Source organism: Alosa pseudoharengus, unplaced genomic scaffold, assembly GCF_046254945.1.
Source record: "Alosa pseudoharengus isolate Yale_2024_CS ecotype anadromous, Long Island Sound unplaced genomic scaffold, YU_APseudo_1.1 YU_APseudo_1.1_scf_11, whole genome shotgun sequence".
Classification (NCBI taxonomy): domain Eukaryota; kingdom Metazoa; phylum Chordata; class Actinopteri; order Clupeiformes; family Clupeidae; genus Alosa; species Alosa pseudoharengus.
Genome location: NW_027468576.1, coordinates 22,910,338 through 22,938,023, shown reverse-complemented (window position 1 = coordinate 22,938,023; position 27,686 = coordinate 22,910,338). Strand labels below are relative to the sequence as shown.

The following is a 27,686-nucleotide window of genomic DNA, read 5'->3' as shown; positions in this document are numbered from 1 at the left end:
GGACTGCAACTGAGGGTATACAAAACGGAAGGAATGTTATGAGAAAAGGGGGGGGGGGGGGCGCTTACAAATCGGGGCCTAATAACTTAAATTGCAATTAGCTGAACCAAGTGCACATACATTAACCTAACTGATTTAATTAAGATATGTAAAAACCTGCTGCTTTGTCACAGAGGACATGTCAATGTCAAACAAAAATAATTTAGAAAATTCAAATAGCAGGTGCTGCACCTCTTATTTGTACTCAAACTTCTTCAGGCATTACTGTTTCAACTGCAATACCAATTTATCAGTGAAGAACTCAGTGATAAAACTGTGCAGTCTTTAATGCAATAGTCACATTTGCTTCAAGTGTAAGACCCAAATGCAAGACAAACAAGGTTAACGTACAATCAAGAAAACAAAGACTGTCAAGACTTACACGTACATGATTATTTTGAAAAACGGAGACATTTCCCTTCGTTTGTCCCCTTCGTTTACATGCAAACGGAGATCTCGACTCTGAAAACTATTCTTTCTAAAAAATGTGTTTGCACGTTTGCATGTAAACTGAGAAAAACAGAGTTTTAGGCAGCCGACGTCACAGTATGCGCCAGAACTTGCACCTCTTCATGGAAACTAGGACCTGAAGTTACCCAAAATGCATACTGACAATAAAAGGCTTACTGGATAGACTTCTCACTAGATGCTTCTTACTTTGTGTAGAAGCATAATCTTGGTCTCAAATGAAAGATAACACTGTATAGTTTCTTGCTTCTATTTAAATTGTATGTCAGGGGTTCTAATATGGAATGACTACAGTAAATATGGAATAATTACCCAATATATGAATTGAGACATAGTAAGATAAATGTGATCATAAAGCACTACAGTTTTTACATGGAAAAGATTGATTCCCAAGAGTCCAAGCTTTTAAATGGCATATTATAATATGACTATGCTACGTAACAGATAGATAGATAGATACTTTATTGATCCCCAGGGGAAATTCAAATTCAATATGATGCATAACAATGATTTAGAATTTTTGGGGGAGGGGGATCACTGTTCCATGGCGGGATGCCTGAGAACCGTTTCACCTGATCGGTCATGAAGAGTGTAGATGCAGATCATTTGAAAATATCTGATTTATTGGAGGCAACATTTATTGAAAGGTTTTTGATGTACTTTTAAAGTCATGAAGGCCATGGAGAATTGAATTAAAAAAATAATTTTAGCTTCGGGCTGGGAAAAACCTTGAGGAAGAGGACTAACACCCATTCTCTTTTATATTGTTGAACAATAAATAAATAACAGTATCTCTTTTCTATAGGCCCCTTAACGCAGCAGAAACTGTTTTGAGCCACTTGACATAACTTCTCAACAAGGGCACACTGCTCATATAAAACAGAAGTGTTGCTGCTGTGAAATATGTCAATGTATAATTTTATCTTTGCATTTGTCTACATTTTCATGTGTAATTGTCTATACAATTAAGCATCAACCTATTTATTAACACTTCTCATAAACTGATGAGGATTGCAGCAGGAATGTATGTTATGGTATGCAAAGCCATCTTGTTGTGGCAGCCATATTGCTGGGGGCAACACCTTACTGTCTCTGGGCAACACTTGCCCGCAATCAGTGTTGCTTCCACAAAGATGGTAGCCTGGCTAGCGCCACCACTTCTCAATGAGACGTGGTCTGGGAACCAAGCGTTCATTTTCTCGTATTTGAAAAAAATGCCCAGATCCGTTTATTGGGTGCCACGGATGTCTATCAAATGCGTCTGTGCATAGCTCATCATCGTCTTGCTTTCCCCCTTGTTCTGTGATTGGTCTCCTATCTCAGGCGAAAATTTGCTCCATGGTCTCCAGGCTGCCTTAGCAGCGTGAATCAAATCGCGCGCAAGGCAGCATGGGAACACCCAGGCTACAAAGATGGCGGTGTACGTTCTGGAGCCCAATGCTTTCTAATGTCTGTGGGTTTAGGGGCACTTATGACAGATTTGCATGATGTCTTGTGTCTTTAGTCAGACACAAGTGCACACATAATTTGAAATAAAACTAATATTTGAAATCTAAGAAAACCTGAACATGGGCTTTGGAGTCCAAGAGTCAGCATCTAGAGAGATATTGGTTTTAGGATGTATGCTAAGTAAACTTTTTTTGAGAACACACAAAAACACATCAAAACATTCTCTGTGCAGCTGTAAAATATTCCAGTCATCCACTTGTGTATACCAACTATCATGCTCAGTGTTTAATTGGGACCAGAGTCCCAGCTGGGCTTTATTGTGTTTAAGGGAGAGCAGCTTAAAGGAACACGCCACCCAAAATCAGTAGTGATATATGTTCTTACCGTAACTTTCACGAGTTGAGTCGTACCTCTCCCGCGTCGGTAGGTGCACTCAAACGCTCTGTCGCGCGGCGCGAATGTGTTAGCATGTTGCTATGCTAGCGGGCTCTGCCGTGGCCGTAGAGAGAGGCACATAGCAGTATTCAAACACCTCCACGTTTTACCTACTTAAATACAGTTGCACAAGTAGTTGATGAAAAATGTTAGGGCACACAACATGAAACGTGACGATTTTCCAAGCGAATAAACATGAGAACTACGATGTGTGGCGCAATAGCACTTGGGAGTACTTCGACCTAGCGTGGTAATATTATTAACACCTAATTGTAGATCCTATCCACCACAGAGTTTAGAATCCATGCTGGATCGACCCTCAGCCTCTCCCTCCCCTCTGAGCGAGAGAGGCACACACACTAGAGGTGGTGGCTGGTTGTTTTAATGTAGGCTATATTGGTGATGCAGCGCTGCTGACTTGAGGCTAGAAAGCCCTTGCCTGTTCTAGAAAGACTGATCTAATGCAGCAAATATATTAAAAGGCAAAAGTCGTACATTGGCTAGGCCTATCCCCAGAATATCAGCAGCAAACTCAGTCTCTGTCGCGCAAAACAGTCTCCAAATAAAACGCACATCGGCCTGTTGCCTATTCTGCCAGCTTGTGACAATATATCGTCCAAAATGCTTGATTGCATTGCATTCTCCACATTTTTAGCTACATTTTCATGTACCACATCAGCATTTTTGTTCAGTGAATCTTTTGTAAATTGCTTTACAATTACCGTCGGGCCCTTGTCAGCAGACTTCGGCTTGCCTCTTGCCATATTCACTCCTTGTCTTCCGATGTCATTTCTGAGTCATCTACAGATGTTCACCTCCCTAAATAGAACCAACTTCAACCTGTGTTATATCCTAGATGAGACTGCCTGGGTTATTTTGTTTAGATATTAGCCTATATATAAAACACATAATTGTAGCCTACCATTCAGGGAATAGGCATTTAAAAGAGAGACAGAGAGTGATATGACTAAGAAATGACATCGGGCGATGGCAGTGCGAGATGTTCAGAACGTAAGAGCTAAAACTTCTACAAACTCACTAACATCCACAGCGGAAAAAGAAGGTAAGAAAAATAGTCGGAAAACTTAGATGTGTAAGGCAAGCAAGCAAGTTTGGCGGTTGTTACTAAAAATGTGAACATGCACGTTGCATTGTTGTGCGGTGGACTTTCAGAATGAATGGAGTCGGAGTTTCTTTAATATCGAGGCGTCATATTTGTCCGATGGCCTGCTATAAAATTAATTGCGATGTCTGTCTGAAAAAGACGCGCTCGTGCAGTCAAAATGAATGGGAGTCTTCAGAACAGGCTTGTCAGTCAACCTGACATAACAGTGTGTAAAGTAGCCTATAATGTGAATGACTTGTTATTTTATCAAGGATTTCTTTCTTTTTGCAAAAAATAAAGTACAATAGGCATTAATTAGTTGGCCAGGAGCATGCTGAAATTATGTGGCAAATTGCGTTTTTTATTACAATGATAAAATTGTAAAAGGACGTGACCGAAGCTGAGGCAAGCCAGGCAATAGGCCTATAGGCCCGACGGTAATTGTAAAGCAATTTACAAAAGATTCACTGAACAAAAATGCTGATGTGGTACATGAAAATGTAGCTAAAAATGTGGAGAATGCAATGCAATCAAGCATTTTGGACGATATATTGTCACAAGCTGGCAGAATAGGCAACAGGCCGATGTGCGTTTTATTTGGAGACTGTTTTGCGCGACAGAGACTGAGTTTGCTGCTGATATTCTGGGGATAGGCCTAGCCAATGTACGACTTTTGCCTTTTAATATATTTGCTGCATTAGATCAGTCTTTCTAGAACAGGCAAGGGCTTTCTAGCCTCACGTCAGCAGCGCTGCATCACCCATATAGCCTACATTAAAACAACCAGCCACCACCTCTAGTGTGTGCCTCTCTCGCTCAGAGGGGAGGGAGAGGCTGAGGGTCGATCCAGCATGGATTCTAAACTCTGTGGTGGATAGGATCTACAATTAGGTGTTAATAATATTACCACGCTAGGTCGAAGTACTCCCAAGTGCTATTGCGCCACACATTGTAGTTCTCATGTTTATTCGCTTGGAAAATCGTCACGTTTCATGTTGTGTGCCCTAACATTTTTCATCAACTACTCCTGCAACTGTATTTAAGTAGGTAAAACGTGGAGGTGTTTGAATACTGCTATGTGCCTCTCTCTACGGCCACGGCAGAGCCCGCTAGCATAGCAACATGCTAACACATTCGCCGCGCGACAGAGCGTTTGAGTGCACCTACCGACGCGGGAGAGGTACGACTCAACTCGTGAAAGTTACGGTAAGAACATATATCACTACTGATTTTGGGTGGCGTGTTCCTTTAAGGAGTTTCAGCACACAGCTGAATATTTAAAACACAACGTTTTCCACAGTACTTATTCTCTCTTACAACAAATAAAGGCAAATGAATTGTATCTCCACACCAAACTTATTCCAGAGTGAACATTATTTTTCACTGCACAGTGTGTACCTCCAACCCAGTCTCACGTCTGAACGTGTCACTGTCACGTTAATTAATCTATTGGGACGTGTTGTGTAACACGTTTCCTTGTTAAAAAACGTGTTGAGCAAAACGTAATTATCGTGTTACTATCACGTTGTATTTCGCTTTCAACGAGCCAACAGAACTACGTCATCTGTCAAAAAAGCCTGACCTCACAAAATGGGGAGAATGTTATTTGATGCTTTTGACGTGCAGTTTCACACTCTTAAGCCTGTTTTGAGTTGTGGATTAGAAGGAGCCACCTTCTGGCTAGCAGTTTGAGAAGCCTGAACCCCAGAATCCAGAAACAATAACCGAGCAGGGACGGAGAAAAAAGAAGAATCCAAATGGGAAATGAGGTGAGCCTTGCTACTGCCGCTAGCATGATTATTTTGCTAGCAATTGAGCAAAACATTTTAAAGTTGATTTAACATGAAATAGTAGCCTATGCATGGGCAATACTGTGAATTCAGAGTAGGCTTGCACAACTTATAATTTAGCTAACGTGCATGATGTAATGTTACATTAATCTGTAAAACAGCTGTTGTCTGTAAATTAGCGTAATATTGTTAGTGTGGGCTACAGCTAACAGCTGGGCCTATCAGCCAGGCATGTATAATCGATAATCATGATGAACGTGAATAGATTTCGTTGGGAAAACGCGCATTGTTATAGGCCACATATCAGGTATAAAACAATTGTATTCTGATACAGCAGTTCTCCAGATGTTAGATATTCACTTATATTATAATATAATATTGTATTTCTTTAACCTGATTAAGAGAGGGGTTTAATTCAATAGAGAATTGCAATGTGTGTAGTATTATATTAGATAATAATATAGATATTAGATTAGGCTAGATTTAGATTAGATTCAACTTTATTGTAATTTAAAAGAGTAGGCTACAGGTACAGAGCCAATGAAATGCAGTTGACATCCAACCAGAAGTGTAGTTAGATAAATAGGCAAGTTTTCCAGATGACATGTGTACAGAGACAGAAATAGCCTATACAGTGAATATGGAATGTGTGTCTAGCCTATAACAAAACAAATTGATAGTAATACATACAGTAATAATGATAATAGCAGTAATTACAGTAGGCCACTCGCACTGTTGTTGGTGACGTGTCTGTTTCCTATTGTTCCATGCCACTCTCCTACTGTCTCCTTTACTGTCCTGCGCCACTCGCCTACTATATTTTGCCTCTTGCCTACTGTCCAGCACCATTCGTCTACCGTCTCCTATGCTGACCCACGCCACTCACCTACTGTTTCCTAACTGTCCCATGCCACAAACTGTAACATTAAGCTGACACAATCTTGCTGCACGGTTACTTATCTGCATGCAATCACTATTGCCAGCTGTTATGAGTAAACATTATATTGGGACACCAATATATTTCTGATTCATGGGCAGTGTATTTGCTACTGAAGAAAAGGAGAACACATAGTAATTGTTCTTGGATGGGTATTTAGAGTAAGGTTTCTATTGATTTTTTTCAGATAAGGCCTCTTCATTTTCAACTGTGAAGGATCTACATGGACTTGGTCTGGATAGCCTTTCCTGTTTTGATGAGCCAGTCGGTATGTATTAGACATTCTTTAGGATAAAAGGATAAAAGGAGCCATATGTTATCAAAAATTCTACACCCATATGTAGAAAAGCTTTGTTGCTGTTTGTTATTGTTGTTGTTGAAAACTACGTTGAATGCAAAGAGATACATATGTCCCTTGAGAGGAGAGGGATGAGTGTGGATGGTTGAATTGTCCAACAGGCATAAAAATCTGATTGTGTATGATTGTGTTTGTGTCTGTATATGATTTTTTTGTACTTGTTGCATTTTAAGCATGCTTATATACTTTACGCCATGGTGGTCTAAATTGTCTTTATTGCCACTTGCAGGGTCTAGAGGAAAAACCCTATATGAGCCCCAGGGTGAGTAGTGTATAATTACTTTATCCCAAGCTTGATTTTCGTAGAAAGGTGTTCAAACCAAAGTCAAACCAAAATCTTCTAAAATAATAGATAGATAGATAGATAGATAGATAGATTTATTATTTGTCCTTTCGGAAAATTGTTCTGCGCCATACAGTAGACAGTTAGACAAGACTGAATACAAGACGGAATATAGACCAGAATTTCCCTCACCCCAACCGCCCCCACCCTACCACACCCCCACACATACACAACATCTGGGGCCGTATTCACAAAGAATTTTAAGGCTAAAAGTAGCTCCTAAGTGGCGAATTTAGGAGCAACTCCTAAAAATAATGGGCGTGTCACTCCTAACTTTAGGACTCCTAATTTTTTTCACTAAAAGTAATTCACAAAGCATTTTAGACCTAAAAGTAGCACCTAAGTCTGGGACAGCTTAAAAGTAGTCGAGAGGACTCCTAACTCACTAAGACCTATTCACAAACAGCTTTTTGTGGCATTTCACGTTGCGATGTTTTGAAATGCGTCGCCTATGCGGCAACAGGAGCTTCCAATCGCGAGGGAACAATTTTGCATTCATAAAAGGGATGCAATAACGCCACCAACAACAACCAAAACTACTCATTGTTAACATGTAAATTAAATGTAACGTTTCATTGTGAATCAAATTAAAATGGTCTCTTCTTTGCAAACGTAGGCATATGTGACATTCAATAATGTTGCAAAAGATACTGCATCAGTCCGTATGTTTCATTAGGCTACTACTGTAGGCTATTTGTTTTGCCTTACTCTTTATTCATTTAGGCTAGGCCTTTTTATTCAATTATTCATCATCTTCCGTCCTTCGAGCTACTTGTGTAGCGCACGCATTCTCAGACCTGTCACCTGTCACTCATCATCGTAAGGGAGGTGTTTGGAATCATTCCCGCGTTACAATCATCAGCCAATCAAGGTGGTCACTTCAGTCAAGCTCGTGCATGAGTAATGACGTCATCCATAGCAACGAAGACTCACTCTTAGTTTAGGAGTTGCCATTTTTCCTTACTAAGAGTAGGTCTGAAAGGCTTTGTGAATAACTTTTAAGAGAAAACTCCTAGCTAAAATCTTTTAGTGCGATTTAGGAGTACTCCTAGTGGTAAGATAAAAGGCTTTGTGAATACGGCCCCAGGACAGAAGACATAGACTCCACTACACATGTATAGAATGATAAAGTGCAGTTGTGCATACTGTGATAGTCCAGCTGGAAAAAAAGTGCATGGTCCTGCAGGTAACGTCTTGTTCAACAATGTAATGCTAGTTGGAATGAATTACCTACTGGCTCAATTTGTTTGGAAAGAAGGTAGCCTGAACTTCCCTGATGGCAACACCTCATATGCCTGGTGTATGGGATGTGACATATCTCTATTAATTGCATGACCTTTCTTCAACACCCTTCTTTCACAGGTCGTAGCAATACTGTCTAGTTTTTTCCCCTCAACATTGCTGGCCATGTTAACTATCTTGTTTTTTTTTGTCACTGACAAAGAGAAATACCAGGTAACACAACAAAAAAGTAGCATGCTCTCCACGTTATGGTTAAATTATCGGAATGAGTGCGATGGTGATGCAATCCTGCTTTTCAATTAGTTGAGATGGTGTTTGACATTAAATTATAAGCAGGTCAGTTTCACATAATAAGCTATTTGTTTCTTTGGGTCTGGGTAATTCATGTGACAAAAAATTCTGTTATAGGCTTCTACCGTTTTTCTGAAAAACAAAGCAGTACAACAACATTTCTATCTCCAAAATAATGCATTGTACGCATGTGTGTACTACGTAGTGCATGCAGCTTTTAATGTCCAAAGTAGCCTATACTGATTTTCCTGCATAAGAACTACAAATACTCCTCCAAAACTACAGTCTTGACACTTGAAGTTGTGGAGTTATATTTTAGTAGCCTATTCTATAATAGAATAAATACCCACATCAGTTTTACCCTTGTCTCACCTGTATACAACATATGTCTATGAATTGCAGTAGTGATCAAATGAAAAAGGAAAGAAAGGTGTCCTGATGTGTTGTTTAGGGATGGTCCTGCAATGTTTTCTCGACATATTTTTATGTCTTTTTTTTCTCCCCTCTACTTATGTTTTCACAGATCCTTGCTCCTATCCTGATGTATGGGTTGCACTTCATTATATGACTCTAACAGAACACTCACAGAAAGGAGAGTGGTGTCAAACTACAAGACAGCCAGCATGTAAGCAAGGCCTTGTTTGTCCTTGTTTGGCTACTCATTTGTCTACTTCCTGAAGAGGCTGAAGCATGATGGCCTTGACACCTCAGTCCTTGCTTCCATTAACAGCTGTGTTATGGAGTGCATCCTCACATCATGGTCTACTGCAGCGGTGGATACAGAGGACAATTGGCAGGTATTTTACGTCACTTTTACATTACTTTTACTGTGATTTTGCTAGATATGGTTGTCGCTGTGCTGAATATAGGCCCATATTGTAGATCGAGAAACCGACTGTACAACTGATACATCTTGGGCTATACTATTAAGGGACAGCTGAATTGACCACCTAAACCATATATTTTCTGAAAGCAAATAGCCTCTAGAAGTCAATTAATATACATTAAGACATGTCCCACCTTCCTACTGACTTTGGTGCATCATAAGGCGTACATAGGCCCATATTGTAGATCGAGAAACGCATTGTACAGCGGATACATCTTGGGCTATACCATTAAAGGACAGCTGAATTGACCACCTAAACCATATATTTTCTGAAAGCCTATAGCCTCTAGATGTCAATTAATATACATTAAGACATGCTCCACCTTCTTACTGACTTTGGTGCATCATAAGGCGTACATAGGCCTATATTGTAGATCGAGAAACCGACTGTACAACTGATACATCTTGGGCTATACTATTAAGGGACAGCTGAATTGACCACCTAAACCATATATTTTCTGAAAGCCTATAGCCTCTAGATGTCTATTAATATACATTAAGACATGTCCCACCTTCCTACTGACTTTGGTGCATCATAAGGTGTACATAGGCCCATATTGTAGATCGAGAAACTGACTGTACAACTGATACATCTTGGGCTATACTATTAAGGGACAGCTGAATTGACCACCTAAACCATATATTTTCTGAAAGCCTATAGCCTCTAGATGTCAATTAATATACATTAAGACATGTCCCACCTTCCTACTGACTTTGACATATCATAAGGTGTACATAGGCCCATATTGTAGATCGAGAAACGCATTGTACAGCGGATACATCTTGGGCTATACTATTAAGGGACAGCTGAATTGACCACCTAAACCATATATTTTCTGAAAGCCTATAGCCTCTAGATGTCAATTAATATACATTAAGACATGTCCCACCTTCCTACTGACTTTGACATATCATAAGGTGTACATAGGCCCATATTGTAGATCGAGAAACGCATTGTACAGCGGATACATCTTGGGCTATACTATTAAGGGACAGCTGAATTGACCACCTAAACCATATATTTTCTGAAAGCCTATAGCCTCTAGATGTCAATTAATATACATTAAGACATGTCCCACCTTCCTACTGACTTTGACATATCATAAGGTGTACATAGGCCCATATTGTAGATCGAGAAACGCATTGTACAGCGGATACATCTTGGGCTATACTATTAAGGGACAGCTGAATTGACCACCTAAACCATATATTTTCTGAAAGCCTATAGCCTCTAGATGTCAATTAATATACATTAAGACATGCCCCAACTTCCTACTGACTTTGGTGCATCATAAGGCATACATAGGCCCATATTGTAGATCGAGAAACGCATTGTACAGCTGATACATCTTGGGCTATACTGTTAAGGGACAGCTGAATTGACCACCTAAACCATATATTTTCTGAAAGCCTATAGCCTCTAGATGTCAATTAATATACATTAAGACATGCCCCAACTTCCTACTGACTTTGGTGCATCATAAGGCATACATAGGCCCATATTGTAGATCGAGAAACGCATTGTACAGCTGATACATCTTGGGCTATACTGTTAAGGAACAGCTGAATTGACCACCTAAACCATATATTTTCTGAAAGCAAATAGCCTCTAGATGTCAATTAATATACATTAAGACATGTCCCACCTTCCTACTGACTTTGGTGCATCATAAGGCGTACATAGGCCCATATTGTAGATCGAGAAACGCATTGTACAGCGGATACATCTTGGGCTATACTATTAAGGGACAGCTGAATTGACCACCTAAACCATATATTTTCTGAAAGCCTATAGCCTCTAGATGTCAATTAATATACATTAAGACATGCCCCAACTTCCTACTGACTTTGGTGCATCATAAGGCATACATAGGCCCATATTGTAGATCGAGAAACGCATTGTACAGCTGATACATCTTGGGCTGTACTATTAAGGGACAGCTTAGTTGACCACCTAAAGCATATATTTTCTGAAAGCCTATAGCCTCTAGATGTCAATTAATATATATTAAGACATGTCCCACCTTCCTACTGACTTTGACATATCATAAGGTGTACATAGGCCCATATTGTAGATCGAGAAACGCATTATACAGCGGATACATCTCGGGCTATACTATTAAGGGACAGCTGAATTGACCACCTTAATCATATATTTTCTGAAAGCCTATAGCCTCTAGATGTCAATTAATATACATTAAGACATGTCCCACCTTCCTACTGACTTTGGTGCATCATAAGGCGTTTGCAGGAAGGTGGACCATGTGCTAATGTATTATGTTAACTCACATGTATAAGTGACAAGCTTTAAGAAAATATATGGTTTGCATGGCTGAAACTGCTTTGCCTTTATGTTGGAGCTCAAAACCTATCATATGCCCCATTCATTTGCCAATATACAAAATAGTGCCATGTATTCATTTATGTCCTCCAACGTTTGCAGGAAGGTGGGCCATGTGCTAGTGTATTAAGGGACAGCTGAATTGACCACCTAAACCACATATTTTGTGAAAACCCATAGCCTCTAGATGTCAATTAATATTAATTAAGACATTTCCCACCTTCCTACTTACTCTGGCATATCATAAAGCATACATAGGCCCATATTGTAGATTGAGAAACAAATTGTTCAGTTAATACAATTTGGCGTACACTATTAAGGGACAGCTGATTCAACCACCTAAACCATACTAGGACTTGGTCCACCCTCTTTAAATACTTTTGCGCACTATATTAAAGGCATAGACCTGCATTTTATAAGTGGACTTTATAGTCATCAGTATGTTTGAACATGTCAAGAGAAACACTGAGATTGTAGTTTCTTTCTTTGTACACTTGTTTTATCTCTATTTCTAATTTTTCAGGTTGTCAGCTGTTATCAGGCTCATCACCAAAGCAGAAAGACATGCCAGGAAGGAGCAAGGCACAGGCCAGGAAGGAGCAAGGCAAAGCCCGGGGATTTTTCTGCAGTTGTTGCTGCCCGTTATAGAAGGACTGCTCCTGAGAATAGATGGGTGTCTACATCGTTTTGCAAAATGGGTCTTCTACACATGATGTTTGTCAAGCACTGCTCATTGACTGGACAGGTGTCCTCTGTATTGTGACCATTGGTCATAGGCGCCACATGACTGTCTCAAAGTCCTCTACATCATTCCGGTGACGGGACTTCTGGCCTAGTCTGACAGGATGGGTCTTGTGTTACTGTAACCAGACGGCTCAACAATGCATCATTCTCGTCCATGCCCTCATCGCCTCAAGACTGGAGTACTGCAACAGCATTCTCTATGGTCTTGAAAAATATTATTGTCTTTATTATTATTATTATTATTATTATTATTTACAGGTCTCTCTGCACCCGAACCAGCAGGTTCAGAGGAAGCTTCTTTTCTGTGGCTGTCACCCGACTGGACTGTAGCTCTGTATCCCGGTGACAACCAATCAACTAAGCCCCCAAATACCCTATTCCACCCATAGTGTTATTTATTTACAAATGCACATACTGTAATTACAATTATACATAACCATATTCTACTTCTCTTCATGCTATCCATCCTGAACATACACTTCTTACTACTCTTATAATGTTACTGTTTCTGCACTACAATGGTACTGTTACCACACTGCACATATCTGTCTATATGGTTCATACTGAATATCCATATTTATTCTGTTTTTCTCATATGTTCTGTTAATACACTGCCCATATTTATATCTAATTTATATTACTCTAAACCACTTTCTGTAAACCAACTGCATATTACTGTCTACACGACACTATACAGTATTTCTTGTCCTGCCTATGCACCATCTGTCTATACTTTGTATATCACATTGCACTTTTGCTTTGTACAGGGTTCCCACGGGTCATAGAATTTCTGGAATATCATGGAATTTTAGAAAGTCTATTCCAGACATGGAAAGTCAGGGAATTTTTATCATTTTGGGGGCAAGGTCATGGAATATCAGGGAATTTTGTCGTAGTGGTTTATGATGTACTAGCCAAAATGCATATTTCCACACAGTATTGGTGTATATCTGGTTATTAGCTTTACAGCTTGCTTGAGTAGCCCAACTGCCAATGCCTATTTATTCATCTCTCGCTCTAAAAAAGTAAAAGACTCTTGATGCGGGTGCTCTGAAATCATTGGTCGGTATATTGTAAGTCATGGAAATTCAGGTGTTTTGTCAGGGAAAAGTCATAGAATTTTACATTTGACTTAGAGTGGGAACTCTGTACTTTTACTCTGCACAATGACAATAAAGGTGAATCTGATCAAATGTAAATTATTATTTAGTGCCTGTAGTGCTGCTTTGTATTAGCATACCTTTGCTGTTTGTTTTATGTGTATTGGACAACCCCCTGTTTAAAGCAATCACAAACTTACAGATTTTGATTGATCTTGATACACAGATGTGTGTTGTGCTGAAATAAACCCAATTTCACTTATCTTAGGTGCTGTGAGACTTTTGATGCACAAGAAATCTTAAGAAATGGCCGTTCAGAGAGCATTGTTTTGACAGATGTTGACCAACAAAGTTCTTAAATCATACACAAATCATTAAAACATCCATATTTTGATTGAATATGATGCACAGAAGTGTGTTGTGCTGAAATAAACCCAATTTCACTTATCTTAGGTGCGGTGGGAATTTTGATGCACAAGAAATCTTTAGAAATGGCCGTTCAGAGAGCATTTTTTGACAGATGTTGACCAACAAAAGTTATTAAATCATACACAAACCATTAAAACATCCATATTTTGATTGAATATGATGCACAGAAGTGTGTTGTGCTGAAATAAACCCAATTTCACTTATCTTAGGTGCGGTGGGAATTTTGATGCACAAGAAATCTTTAGAAATGGCCGTTCAGAGAGCATTTTTTGACAGATGTTGACCAACAAAAGTTATTAAATCATACACAAACCATTAAAACATCCATATTTTGATTGAATATGATACACAGAGGTGTGCTGTGCTGAAATAAACCCAATTTCACTTATCTTAGGTGCTGTGGGACTTTTGATGCACAAGAAATCTTAAGAAATGGCTGTTCAGAGAGCATTGTTTTGACCAACAAAAGTTCTTAAATCATACACAAACCATTAAAACATCCATATTTTGATTGAATATGATACACAGAGGTGTGCTGTGCTGAAATAAACCCAATTTAACTTATCTTAGGTGCTGTGGGAATTTTGATGCACAAGAAATCTTCAGAAATGGCCGTTCAGAGAGCATTTTTTGACAGATGTTGACCAACAAAAGTTCTTAAATCATACACAAACCATTAAAACATCCATATTTTTATTGAATATGATACACAGAGGTGTGCTGTGCTGAAATAAACCCAATTTCACTTATCTTAGGTGTTGTGGGACTTTTGATGCACAAGAAATCTTCAGAAATAACTGTTTAGAGAGCATATTTGACAGATATTGACCAACAAAAGTTCTTAAATCATAAACAAACCATTAAAACATCCATATTTTGATTGAATATGATACACAGAGGTGTGCTGCGCTGAAATAACCCCAATTTCACTGATCTTACCTGCCATGGCAAGTTTGATGCACCGGGCATACTCAGAAACTACAATTGAGACACCCATATGGCCAGACAGGCCTAGGTAAGTGTCACACCCATTATTTCATGAAATGTCAACATGTGGCACATATTTTGATACAGGGAATGATAACAAACGTGTTTGTCAAATTTGAGACCTCTAGCTGCTTGTATGTTGTCAGGAGGCGGAGCCAAAGATTGGAAAATGTAGATTTCTAGGGGGCGCTATAGAGTCTATGAATGTGTGAGGTGTGATTTTACATATCTCGTATATTTTATGTCATAGATAGATGTCACATGCCAAATGTAGTCTGTTTATGAGGTATGCAAGTTAGAAATGCTAACCCTAGGTTTAAAAGGCCATAATTTTCATAGGTCAGACAGGCCTTGATAGGATTACACCAGTTAATTCAAGATAGTACCAACATGTGGCACATATTTTGATACAGGTAATGATAACAAACTTGTTTGTCAAATTTGAGACCTCCAGCTGCTTGTATGTTGTCAGGAGGCGGAGCCAAAGATTGGAAAATGTAGATTTCTAGGGGGCGCTATAGAGTCTATGAATGTGTGAGGTGTGATTTTACATATCTCGTATATTTTATGTCATAGATAGATGTCACATGCCAAATTTAGTCTGTTTATGAGGTATGCAAGTTAGAAATGCTAACCCTAGGTTTAGATGGCCATAATTTGCATAGGTCAGACAGGCCTAGATAGGATTACACCAGTTAATTCAAGATAGTACCAACATATGGCACATATTTTGATATACGGGATGATAACAAACTAGTTTGTCAAATTTAGGACATCTAATGACTTGTGTGTTGCCAGGAGGCGGAGCCAAATATAGGAAATATTGGATTTCTAGGGGGTGCTATAGAGTCTGTGAATATGTGAGATGCGATTTAACTACACACTCAAATATAGCTGCTTGTGTGTTGTCAGGAGGCGGAGCCAAAGATTGAAAAAAAAAAGGATTTGTAGGGGGTGCTACAGAGTCTGAATATGTGAGGGTTGAGTCCATTTCACTATATTTTGTGTCATCCAAGGATGTTACATGTCAAATTTAATCAGTCATATTCTAGTTAGAAATGCGAAACCAATGTGTACATGTCCATAAATTGCAAAGGTCAGACAGGTCAGATAAACTTACACCAGTAATTTTCAACTAATAACATGTAGCACAAATTGATATAAAGGGCATAGAAATTGGCAACTGGTTTGCCGTATTTGAGACCAGTAGCTGAGTTTGTATTGCTGTAGCTTCCTGGATGTGTGAGGTCATTTCACTTTGAGGTTTCTGAATGTGTGAGGTAATTTCACTCCGATCCCATATTTACTAACCCTAGGTTAATAGGTCATAGGTTAGACAGGCCTTTGTAGGGTCACACCAATTACTTCACAACATTAGCACATATAATGCATGGGATGAAAACAGACTTATCTGAGGTTAATTTAAGCCTTGACCTTGCTGATGAAAACCAGAGTGCAGTCAATCAGTGGTCCAAACATATAGAACCAGTACAAGTGAAAGACAATTCAAGTAATTATTTACATGGAGAGTCCTTTACTATCAAAGATGCTTTAATGTACATTGATACATGAAGGGGATATTGAAGTACTCCCTAAGTCCCAAAGAAGGATGACAATACAATAGTATTATAGTCAATTAACATTATTCAATAAAGAATATGGTTACAATTTCAATCATGATTTAAGGAAATTGACTTTCAAAAACTATTGTAATCAGTTAGCGTTTTTAAAGTGATTATGGATTTTTATAGTCTAAGAGCAAAAATAGTAGTACTGCTTAAGCCTATATGATGCACCAAAGTAAATAGGAATGTTGGACATGTCTTAATTCATATTAATTGACATCTACAGACTATAGGCTTTAAGGAAATATATGGTTTAGATGGTCAATTCAGCTGTCCCTTAATAGTGTAGGCCAAAATGTATTAGCTGAACAAAATTCTTCTAAGTTACCCTAGCAACAACCTAGCAACCAACATAAGAACCATAGCAACAACCTAGCAACCATATTAATTACCCTACCAACAACCTCACAACTACCACCACAATGTCAACCGAGCAACCACCATTGCAACCAACATGATTAACCTTGCAACCAGCATAGCAACCACTTTATTTGGAATAGCAACCACCATATCTACTCTAGCAACATCCTAGCAATAACCTGTACAATGCCAACCTAGCAACCACTTTGATAGTCAACCAACATGACTAACCTCGCAACCATCTCAATTACCCTAGCAACCAGCCTAGCAATCACTTAATTTAGTATAGGCACCACCATATCTACTCTAGCAACACCCTAGCAACCTTCTCAGTTACTCTATCACCAACCTAGCAACCAACATGATTGCCCTATAAACCTGCATAGCAACCACCATATATCCCGTAGCAACACCATAGCAACCTTCTCAGTTACCCTAGCAATAGCTTAGCAACCACTACCATAGCAACCCCTATGTTTCACAAAATACCTTTAGAAAGCATCCAGGGTTTCCCGCAGAAAATTGGTTAGTCAAAGTGGTATGGTGGGGTGGGGTGTTCTTGTTTGTGCGATACAATAAAGACTCCACCATACAAACTATACCACACTATACACATTTTTACAAATACGAACAGTGAATTAATGTGTGCAACTTTAACAAACATTATACAAACTATACAACAATGAAGTGGAAAATAATGCAAAAGAAAGAAAAACAACATTTTCAAAATGTGCAAACATAATCACAGTCACTGCTTATGGCAGAGCTGACAGCATCGCTACAGCCATACTCCTTGGTTTAAAAAAACACAATTCAAGGGCCCTTTGATAATTGCACTTTTTAACAAGTGCGGACCATTTATGCTTTCATGCAGGCTATCAGACTGTTGCCCTGCAGCCTGTTCTGCAAGTCTATCTTGATCTATACATGGAGAGTGAATGAAGTTTAGATTATTTTAGACTTTTGTGTAAGATGTGTAAGATTTACACAAACAATGATAAATAAAGCGATGACACCACCCGCTGCAGACCATAGGATGTGAGAATGCGCTCCACAACACAGCTGTAAATGGAAGCAAGGACTGAGGTGTCAAGGCCAGCATGCTTCAGCCCCTTCAGGAAGTGGACAAACAAGGCCTTGTTTACATGCTCGCTGTCTTGTTGTTTGAAGAAAGACACTGCTTTAACAGCTCCTTTGTGTAGGTGTCCTGTTGGAGTCATATAATGAAATGGAATGCATACATCAGGATATCAGGAGCGAGGATCTGTGAAAACATAAGTAGTAGAGAGAAATTTAAGATATGTTTAGAACATTTTGAGCTCCAACACAAAGGCAAAGCAGTTTCAGCCATGCAAACCATATATTTTCTTAAAGCCTGTCACTTGTACATGTGAGTTAACAGACTAGTACATGGCCCACCTTCCTGCAAACTTTGGAGGACATAAATGTATACATGACACTATTTTGTATTGTCAAAGTCAGTAGAAAGGTGGGACATGTCTTAATGTATATTAATTGACATCTAGAGGCTATAGGCTTTCAGAAAATACAGTATATGGTTTAGGTGGTCAATTCAGCTGTCCCTTAATATTATAGCCCTAGATGTTTCAACTGTAAAATGCGTTTCTCGATCTACATTATGGGCCTATGTACGCCTTATGATGCACCAAAGTCAGTAGGAAGGTGGGGCATGTCTTAATGTATATTAATTGACATCTAGAGGCTATAGGCTTTCAGAAAATATATGGTTTAGGTGGTCATTTCAGCTGTCCCTTAATAGTATAGCCCAAGATGTATCAGCTGTACAATGCGTTTCTCGATCTACAATATGGGCCTATGTACGCCTTATGATGCACCAAAGTCAGTAGGAAGGTGGGACATGTCTTAATGTATATTAATTGACATCTAGAGGCTATTTGCGTTCAGAAAATATATGGTTTAGGTGGTCAATTCAGCTGTTCCTTAACAGTATAGCCCAAGATGTATCAGCTGTACAATGCGTTTCTCGATCTACAATATGGGCCTATGTACGCCTTATGATGCACCAAAGTCAGTAGGAAGGTGGGACATGTCTTAATGTATATTAATTGACATCTAGAGGCTATTTGCTTTCAGAAAATATATGGTTTAGGTGGTCAATTCAGCTGTCCCTTAATAGTATAGCCTAAGATGGATCAGCTGTACAATGCGTTTCTCGATCTACAATATGGGCCTATGTACACCTTATGATGCACCAAAGTCAGTAGGAAGGTGGGGCATGTCTTAATGTATATTAATTGACATCTAGAGGCTATAGGCTTTCAGAAAATATATGGTTTAGGTGGTCAATTCAGCTGTCCCTTAATAGTATAGCCCAAGATGTATCAGCTGTACAATGCGTTTCTCGATCTACAATATGGGCCTATGTACGCCTTATGATGCACCAAAGTCAGTAGGAAGGTGGGACATGTCTTAATGTATATTAATTGACATCTAGAGGCTATTTGCTTTCAGAAAATATATGGTTTAGGTGGTCAATTCAGCTGTTCCTTAACAGTATAGCCCAAGATGTATCAGCTGTACAATGCGTTTCTCGATCTACAATATGGGCCTATGTATGCCTTATGATGCACCAAAGTCAGTAGGAAGTTGGGGCATGTCTTAATGTATATTAATTGACATCTAGAGGCTATAGGCTTTCAGAAAATATATGATTTAGGTGGTCAATTCAGCTGTCCCTTAATAGTATAGCCCAAGATGTATCCGCTGTACAATGCGTTTCTCGATCTACAATATGGGCCTATGTACGCCTTATGATGCACCAAAGTCAGTAGGAAGGTGGGACATGTCTTAATGTATATTAATTGACATCTAGAGGCTATTTGCTTTCAGAAAATATATGGTTTAGGTGGTCAATTCAGCTGTCCCTTAATAGTATAGCCTAAGATGGATCAGCTGTACAATGCGTTTCTCGATCTACAATATGGGCCTATGTACACCTTATGATGCACCAAAGTCAGTAGGAAGGTGGGGCATGTCTTAATGTATATTAATTGACATCTAGAGGCTATAGGCTTTCAGAAAATATATGGTTTAGGTGGTCAATTCAGCTGTCCCTTAATAGTATAGCCCAAGATGTATCAGCTGTACAATGCGTTTCTCGATCTACAATATGGGCCTATGTACGCCTTATGATGCACCAAAGTCAGTAGGAAGGTGGGACATGTCTTAATGTATATTAATTGACATCTAGAGGCTATTTGCTTTCAGAAAATATATGGTTTAGGTGGTCAATTCAGCTGTCCCTTAACAGTATAGCCCAAGATGTATCAGCTGTACAATGCGTTTCTCGATCTACAATATTGGCCTATGTACGCCTTATGATGCACCAAAGTCAGTAGGAAGTTTGGGCATGTCTTAATGTATATTAATTGACATCTAGAGGCTATAGGCTTTCAGAAAATATATGATTTAGGTGGTCAATTCAGCTGTCCCTTAATAGTATAGCCCAAGATGTATCAGCTGTACAATGCGTTTCTCGATCTACAATATGGGCCTATATTTAGCACAGCGACAACCATATCTAGCAAAATCACAGTAAAAGTAATGTAAAAGTGATGTAAAATACCTGCCAATTGTCCTCTGTATCCACCGCTGCAGTAGACCATGATGTGAGGATGCACTCCATAACACAGCTGTTAATGGAAGCAAGGACTGAGGTGTCAAGGCCAGCATGCTTCAGCCTCTTCAGGAAGTAGACAAATGAGTAGCCAAACAAGGACAATCAAGGCCTTGCTTACATGCTGGCTGTCTTGTAGTTTGACACCACTCTCCTTTCTGTGAGTGTTCTGTTGGAGTCATATAATGAAGTGCAATCCATACATCAGGATATCAGGAGCAAGGATCTGTGAAAACATAAGTAGAGGGGAGAAAAAAAGACATAAAGATATGTCGAGAAAACATTGCAGGACCATCCCTAAACAACACATCAGGACACCTTTCTTTCCTTTTTCATTTGATCACTACTGCAATTCATAGACATATGTTGTATACAGGTGAGACAAGGGTAATACCGATGTGAGTATTTATGCAATTATAGAATAGGCTACTAAAATATAACTCCACAACTTCAAGTGTCAAGACTGTAGTATTTGTAGTTCTTATGCAGGAAAATCAGTATAGGCTACTTTGGACATTAAAAGCTGCATGCACTACGTAGTACACACATGCGTACAATGCATTATTTTGGAGATAGAAATGTTGTACTGCTTTGTTTTTCTGAAAAACGGTAGTAGCCTATAACAGAATTTTTTGTCACATGAATTACCCAGACCCAAAGAAACAAATAGCTTATTACGTGAAACTGACCTGCTTATAATTTAATGTCAAAGACCATCTCAACTAATTGAAAAGCAGGATTGTATCACCATCACACTCATTCTGATAATTTAACCATAACGTGTCGTGAACAATGATTTATTTGGCTAATTATCACGTATTTGTCCACGTCTTTTACCATTATAAGACATTGAATTGTACTAAGAAATTGCTCATTTCAATTACCCAGACCCAAAGAAACAAATAGCTTATTACATGAAACTGACCTCATTATAATTTAATGTCAAACACCATGTCAACTAATTGAAAAGCAGGATTGTATCACCATCGCATTCATTTCGATAAGACATTGACTAAGAAATTGCACTAATTTCGCGTGATTCTAGTTGTTTTACAGCATAAAGGAGTTTTAGTCAGGATAACTATCTCTATATTTTGTTCGAAACAACAAAAAACAACAACATTATTATTATTATTTACTAAATTTACGTAGTTTAACTTACCTTACCCCACACGGCCAGCTCTACGATGCGTTTCCACTTTCTTGTGGTGGCGTGTGTCACATGACAGCAACCAGCCTATCACACTGGGGCTCTTATACGGGGCTCTTCGGCGTTTTTCGAGCGTTTTCATACCTCATAAAATCTGCAGATGACACAGCAATAGTGGGGTTAATACAGAATAGCGAGGAGACCAACTACAGGGCCTGGGTGGATCAATTCGCGAAATGGTGTAGGTCCAGCTGTCTTCTTCTAAATATACAGAAAACAAAGCAAATAATAATAGACTACAGTACAGAACTGGGAGCCAGCCCCCCCAGTGTATGGTTAAAAATGGTGAGGATGTTGTGATTGTAGTCGAGTACAAGTACTTAGGCACAATAATAGATAATAAGTTGCAATGGGACAGTAATACCAACACCATCTATAAAAAGGGGCTGCAGAGGCTGCATTTTATGTGCAAACTAAGACAATTTAGAGTGGATAGAGATATGTTACTTTTCTATCATTCATTTGTGGAGAGCATGCTATTTTTTTGTTGTGTTACCTGGTATTTCTCTTTGTCAGTGACCAAAAAGAAAACAAACTGAGCAAGATAGTTAACATGGCCAGCAAGGTTGAGGGGCAAAAACTAGACAGTATTGCTACGACCTGTGAAAGAAGGGTGTTGATGAAAGGTCATGCAATTAATAGAGATATGTCACATCCCATACACCAGGTTCAGGCTACCTTCTTTCCAAACAAATTGAGCCAGTTGGTAATTCATTCCAACTAGCATTATATTGATGAACAAGACGTTACCTGCAGGACCATGCACTTTCTTTCCAGCTGGACTATCACAGTATGCACAACTGCACTTTATCATTCTATACATGTGTAGTGGGGTCTGTGCCTTCTGCCCTGATGTTGAGTATGTGTGGGGGTGTGGTAGGGTGGGGGCGGTTGCGGTGAGGGAAATTCTGGTCTATATTCCGTCTTGTATTCAGTCTTGTCTAACTGTCTACTGTATGGCGCAGAACAATTTTCTGAAAGGACAAATAATAAATCTATCTATCTATTATTTTAGAAGATTTTGGTTTGATTTTGGTTTGAACACCTTTCTACGAAAATCAAGCTTGGGATAAAATAATTATACACTACTCACCCTGGGGCTCATATAGGGTTTTTCCTCTAGACCCTGCAAGTGGCAATAAAGACAATTTAGACCACCATGGCGTAAAGTATATAAGCATACTTAAAATGGAACAAGTACAAAAAATCATATACAGACATAAACACAATCATACACAATCATAAATTTTTCGCCTGTTGGACAATTCAACCATCCACACTCATCCCTCTCCTCCCAAGGGACATATGTATCTCTTTGCATTCAACGTAGTTTTCAACAACAACAATAACAAACAGCAACAAAGCTTTTCTACATATGGGTGTAGAATTTTTGATAACATATGGCTCCTTTTATCCTAAAGAATGTCTAATACATACCGACTGGCTCATCAAAACAGGAAAGGCTATCCAGACCAAGTCCATGTAGATCCTTCACAGTTGAAAATGAAGAGGCCTTATCTGAAAAAGATCAATAGAAACCTTACTCTAAATACCCATCCAAGAACAATTACTATGTGTTCTCCTTTTCTTCAGTAGCAAATACACTGCCCATGAATCAGAAATATATTGGTGTCCCAATATAATGTTTACTCATAACAGCTGGCAATAGTGATTGCATGCAGATAAGTAACCGTGCAGCAAGATTGTGTCAGCTTAATGTTACAGTTTGTGGCATGGGACAGTTAGGAAACAGTAGGTGAGTGGCGTGGGTCAGCATAGGAGACGGTAGACGAATGGTGCTGGACAGTAGGCAAGAGGCAAAATATAGTAGGCGAGTGGCGCAGGACAGTAAAGGAGACAGTAGGAGAGTGGCATGGAACAATAGGAAACAGACACGTCACCAACAACAGTGCGAGTGGCCTACTGTAATTACTGCTATTATCATTATTATGTATTATTATCAATTTGTTTTGTTATAGGCTAGACACACATTCCATATTCACTGTATAGGCTATTTCTGTCACTGTACACGTCATCTGGAAAACTTGCCTATGTATTTAACTGTTGTACATAATTAATCTTGATCGTCTACATAACTGCTTCTTTGCACTTCTGGTTGGATGTCAACTGCATTTCATTGGCTCTGTACTTGTAGCCTACTCTTTTAAATTACAATAAAGTTGAATCTAATCTAAATCTAGCTTAATCTAATCTCTAATATTATGGGCCACACACATTGCAATTCTACATTGAATTAAACCCCTCTCTTAATCAGGTTAAAGAAATACAATATTATATTATAAGTGAATATCTAACATCCGGAGAACTGCTGTATCAAAATACAATTGTTTTATACCTGATATGTGGCCTAAAACAATGCCCGTTTCGCAACGAAATCTATTCACGTTCATCATGATTATCGATTATACATGCCTGGCTGATAGGCTACCTCCCAGCTGTTAGCTGTAGCCCACACTAACAATATTACGCTAATTTACACAGACAACAGCTGTTTTACAGATTAATGTAACATTACATCATGCACGTTAGCTAAATTATAAGTTGTGCAAGCCTACTCTGAATTCACAGTATTGCCCATGCATAGGCTACTATTTCATGTTAAATCAACTTTAAAATGTTTTGCTCAATTGCTAGCAAAATAATCATGCTAGCGGCAGTAGCAAGGCTCACCTCATTTCCCATTTGGATTCTTCTTTTTTCTCCGTCCCTGCTCGGTTATTGTTTCTGGATTCTGGGGTTCAGGCTTCTCAAACTGCTAGCCAGAAGGTGGCTCCTTCTAATCCACAACTCAAAACAGGCTTAAGAGTGTGAAACTGCACGTCAAAAGCATCAAATAACATTCTCCCCATTTTGTGAGGTCAGGCTTTTTTGACAGATGACGTGGTTCTGTTGGCTCGTTGAAAGCGAAATACAACGTGATAGTAACACGATAATTACGTTTTGCTCAACACGTTTTTTAACAAGGAAACGTGTTACACAACACGTCCCAATAGATTAATTAACGTGACAGTGACACGTTCAGACGTGAGACTGGGTTGGTACCTCAGGAAACTTTGGAACTGTGTATAGACGAGCTTTGTTTTTTTGCGTATGATATGTTTTTTTTTTTTTACAAATACAATCGCATGGACTAGAGGGCAAAAGGGATGATGCCATGAGTCAGTGACAGGTCATACCGTTTTCAGCACTGGCCTATATTAGATGTCGTCAAATATCTAAAAAGCAAACAATACGTCCATCTTAATATTTTTTGCCTATCCAATCCAAAATTTGATACCGGTATACCGGTAATCATATTCAGAAGGGATTAGTTTTACATAGGAAAATGGAGTAATCTTATCACAGGATGTTTAATATGTATGGCTGATAAGAAGTTGTAGCATGAATGAGATTTGAGTGACTACTCAGAAGTAGTCTACAGTACTGTAGCTTTCCAATGTGTTTGGGATTTTTTCCAGGCATGATTCAGAGCTGTTCTGTCCTCTAGGTGTAGAGATGTAGAGATAAATTCATGTGCATTGACATTCACTTTGGCCTACAGTACTTCAATTAAAAATGTTAATGTTAATTACTAATTACCTCTTGGAGTGCCTCAATTTCTGAGAAAAACTGCAAAGAAATCCCTTTCCATAGGATTTAATGGAATATTTGCACACATCTATTTGCATAGGTTAATATAAATAGGTCTTTATATGGCTTGTTCTACAGAGGGAAAGGCACCAGGATCTTTTCTGACTTGCTGTAAAAGTGATTGAAATTATATATATGGACAGGACAAAAATCACTGAGGAACTCTTGTAACAATTACATTACCCCACCTGCTCATGCAAACATAATCCTGTCTGAAGTTGAACAATAAATACATTTTGATGTCACCTCTGTATCAAGTAATATATTGGCCATATTAATACTGTGTATATCTGATTCATATGCTGTACTGATATCAAATCGCATTGAGCTTTTATAATGCTAAAAGTTGCCCCAAAGTTTTAAACCCATATAGCTACAACTTCAGCCTTCATTAGGAGAATCATTAGCACAACAGATATGAACGCACAAACCTATGTGAATGGGTTGGATGCAGACCCAGTATATGAATTGTCTCTTAGGAGGTGAAATAAAATCAGGAAAAAAGTCTGCCTTTGTGCTGAAAGTGAAGTTAGCATGCATATGGAATGTTATTCTGCACAGCAGCCTTTTCAAGTGCTATAAATACCACACCATTCCCTTGCTCCATAACCAGTTCTTGTTCATAAAATGCAAACTCTTGAAACGGTGAAATGAAATGTGATGTTACTGTGAAGCTTCTTGAGATTGTCTGGGAGCATCCTTACAAACATAATGTAGTGGCTGACAGGTTCAAAAGTAGTAGCACTCAGTGCCTCACAGATAAATGTTCTCCTGCTGACTCAACAAACAGCTTACTGTCGCCCACACCAATCTATCAAGCACACATTACAAATGAGGTTTCAATGAGGTAGCTTAAGAAAGTTCACTTATACATTGAGAGCAGACACGGTCTCTCAAGACAGCTTCATTTGACCCTTGTAGGGTTCATGCACACCAGCATATAACAATACACAAGAAAGAACTTATAAAACTAAATAAAAGGTAATCGAGAAAAGGTAACCGAGAAAAAGGGATTCCAATTGAACTGACAAATAAAATATTCTTTAATATACACATGCAAGTCATAGTTACCATTCATAAGCATTGATACGGAACGGTGATCCTTTTTTTTCCAGATCTACTTCATAGGTGTCCTGTTATTTAGAATTAATAGCCAACCATCAGCCAATCAGAAAAGAGTTCTTCTCACCGGGTGATAATAGACAAATAATATGTTCTGTTTGTTTTCTGGAAGGAAAATTGCGTACAAAAGGCAGAAAATTATCCAAAATATGGATTGAATGAGGCCTCTTGTTTTGACAGACAAATATGTTGCACAAAACACATAATCACACATAACGATGTCCCCTAATGCCACCTTATGATGGCGACATCAGAGCATGTCGCCATCATAAGTGGCCCAAACCACTTGGTTCCAAAAATAACTCCGGAATGCAACTTATGAATACATCAGTTGTCGCATCTCCCTTGCATTAAATAATATTGTATACTTATTTTCAGCGTGGTACATGTGTAACTGGAGGGAATGATCTAAATCAGTGCGTACCATTTCTTGACATAATTTTAAACTACAGTATTGACTGAAAACCATCCATCTCAAAATTCCATAAATACTTCACAGGAAAGATTTTTAACTAGTGTTCAGTGACAAGTGTTTTGTGTTACTATTGGATTTAAACTTGCAAAAGAAATCTGAAACGGCTTGCCATCGCATTCCTGATGAATGCCTCTGGATTTACAAGAGGTACATCTAAAGACCACCTTCCAATGGGCCTCATGCCACACATAAACAGTGTGTACAATTCTGCATATTTCACCCTAACTTTTTCACCAGGCTACTTACAGTATGAAGACTCTTGTCTATCAGGTCATCATATCTGCCTTTTTTTCAAGAGCAGAGCCATTAACGTTCAACCTCAGGACTCCCTGTTGCACATGTGGAGTTCTGAGTGATGAGAAGGAGGGGGAGGTGAGAGGAAGGGTGGCCACCAAGTGTAAATTGCATTCTAAGGGCTAGCTCACCTCTGCAGGAGAGAGTGGGGATTGAACTTGGATCTTTGCAGTGGTGGGATCTCACCAAGCTCAGTACGCCACAGCAGGGGGTCATGTCAGGTGACATTTAATCTTATTCTCTGTGAGTTGAAGAAGAAATGGGATTCTCAAGGCTGCCAATCGAAGTGAAGTGAAGTCAGTGGTGGGACTCACTTTATTCAAGATCTTTAAAGCTACATTGTGTAA

At 38.9% G+C, this 27,686-nt stretch overlaps 2 long non-coding RNA genes across 2 annotated transcripts; one reads left to right on the top strand and one right to left on the bottom strand.

Moving 5' to 3' along the window:
* The first annotated feature begins 4,903 nt into the window (after positions 1-4,903).
* LOC143117019 (uncharacterized) lies at positions 4,904-13,790 on the top strand. The gene is made up of 5 exons (XR_012985947.1): positions 4,904-5,265; positions 6,411-6,491; positions 6,811-6,843; positions 8,981-9,254; positions 12,208-13,790. It is a non-coding gene; the product is annotated as an uncharacterized LOC143117019 (long non-coding RNA).
* Positions 13,791-17,113: 3,323 nt separating this feature from the next.
* LOC143117018 (uncharacterized) lies at positions 17,114-24,851 on the bottom strand. Its single transcript, XR_012985946.1, has 5 exons — positions 24,489-24,851; positions 23,235-23,315; positions 22,891-22,923; positions 20,537-20,813; positions 17,114-18,193 (listed from the first exon to the last, which is right to left on the bottom strand). It is a non-coding gene; the product is annotated as an uncharacterized LOC143117018 (long non-coding RNA).
* Between the last annotated feature and the right edge of the window lie 2,835 nt (positions 24,852-27,686).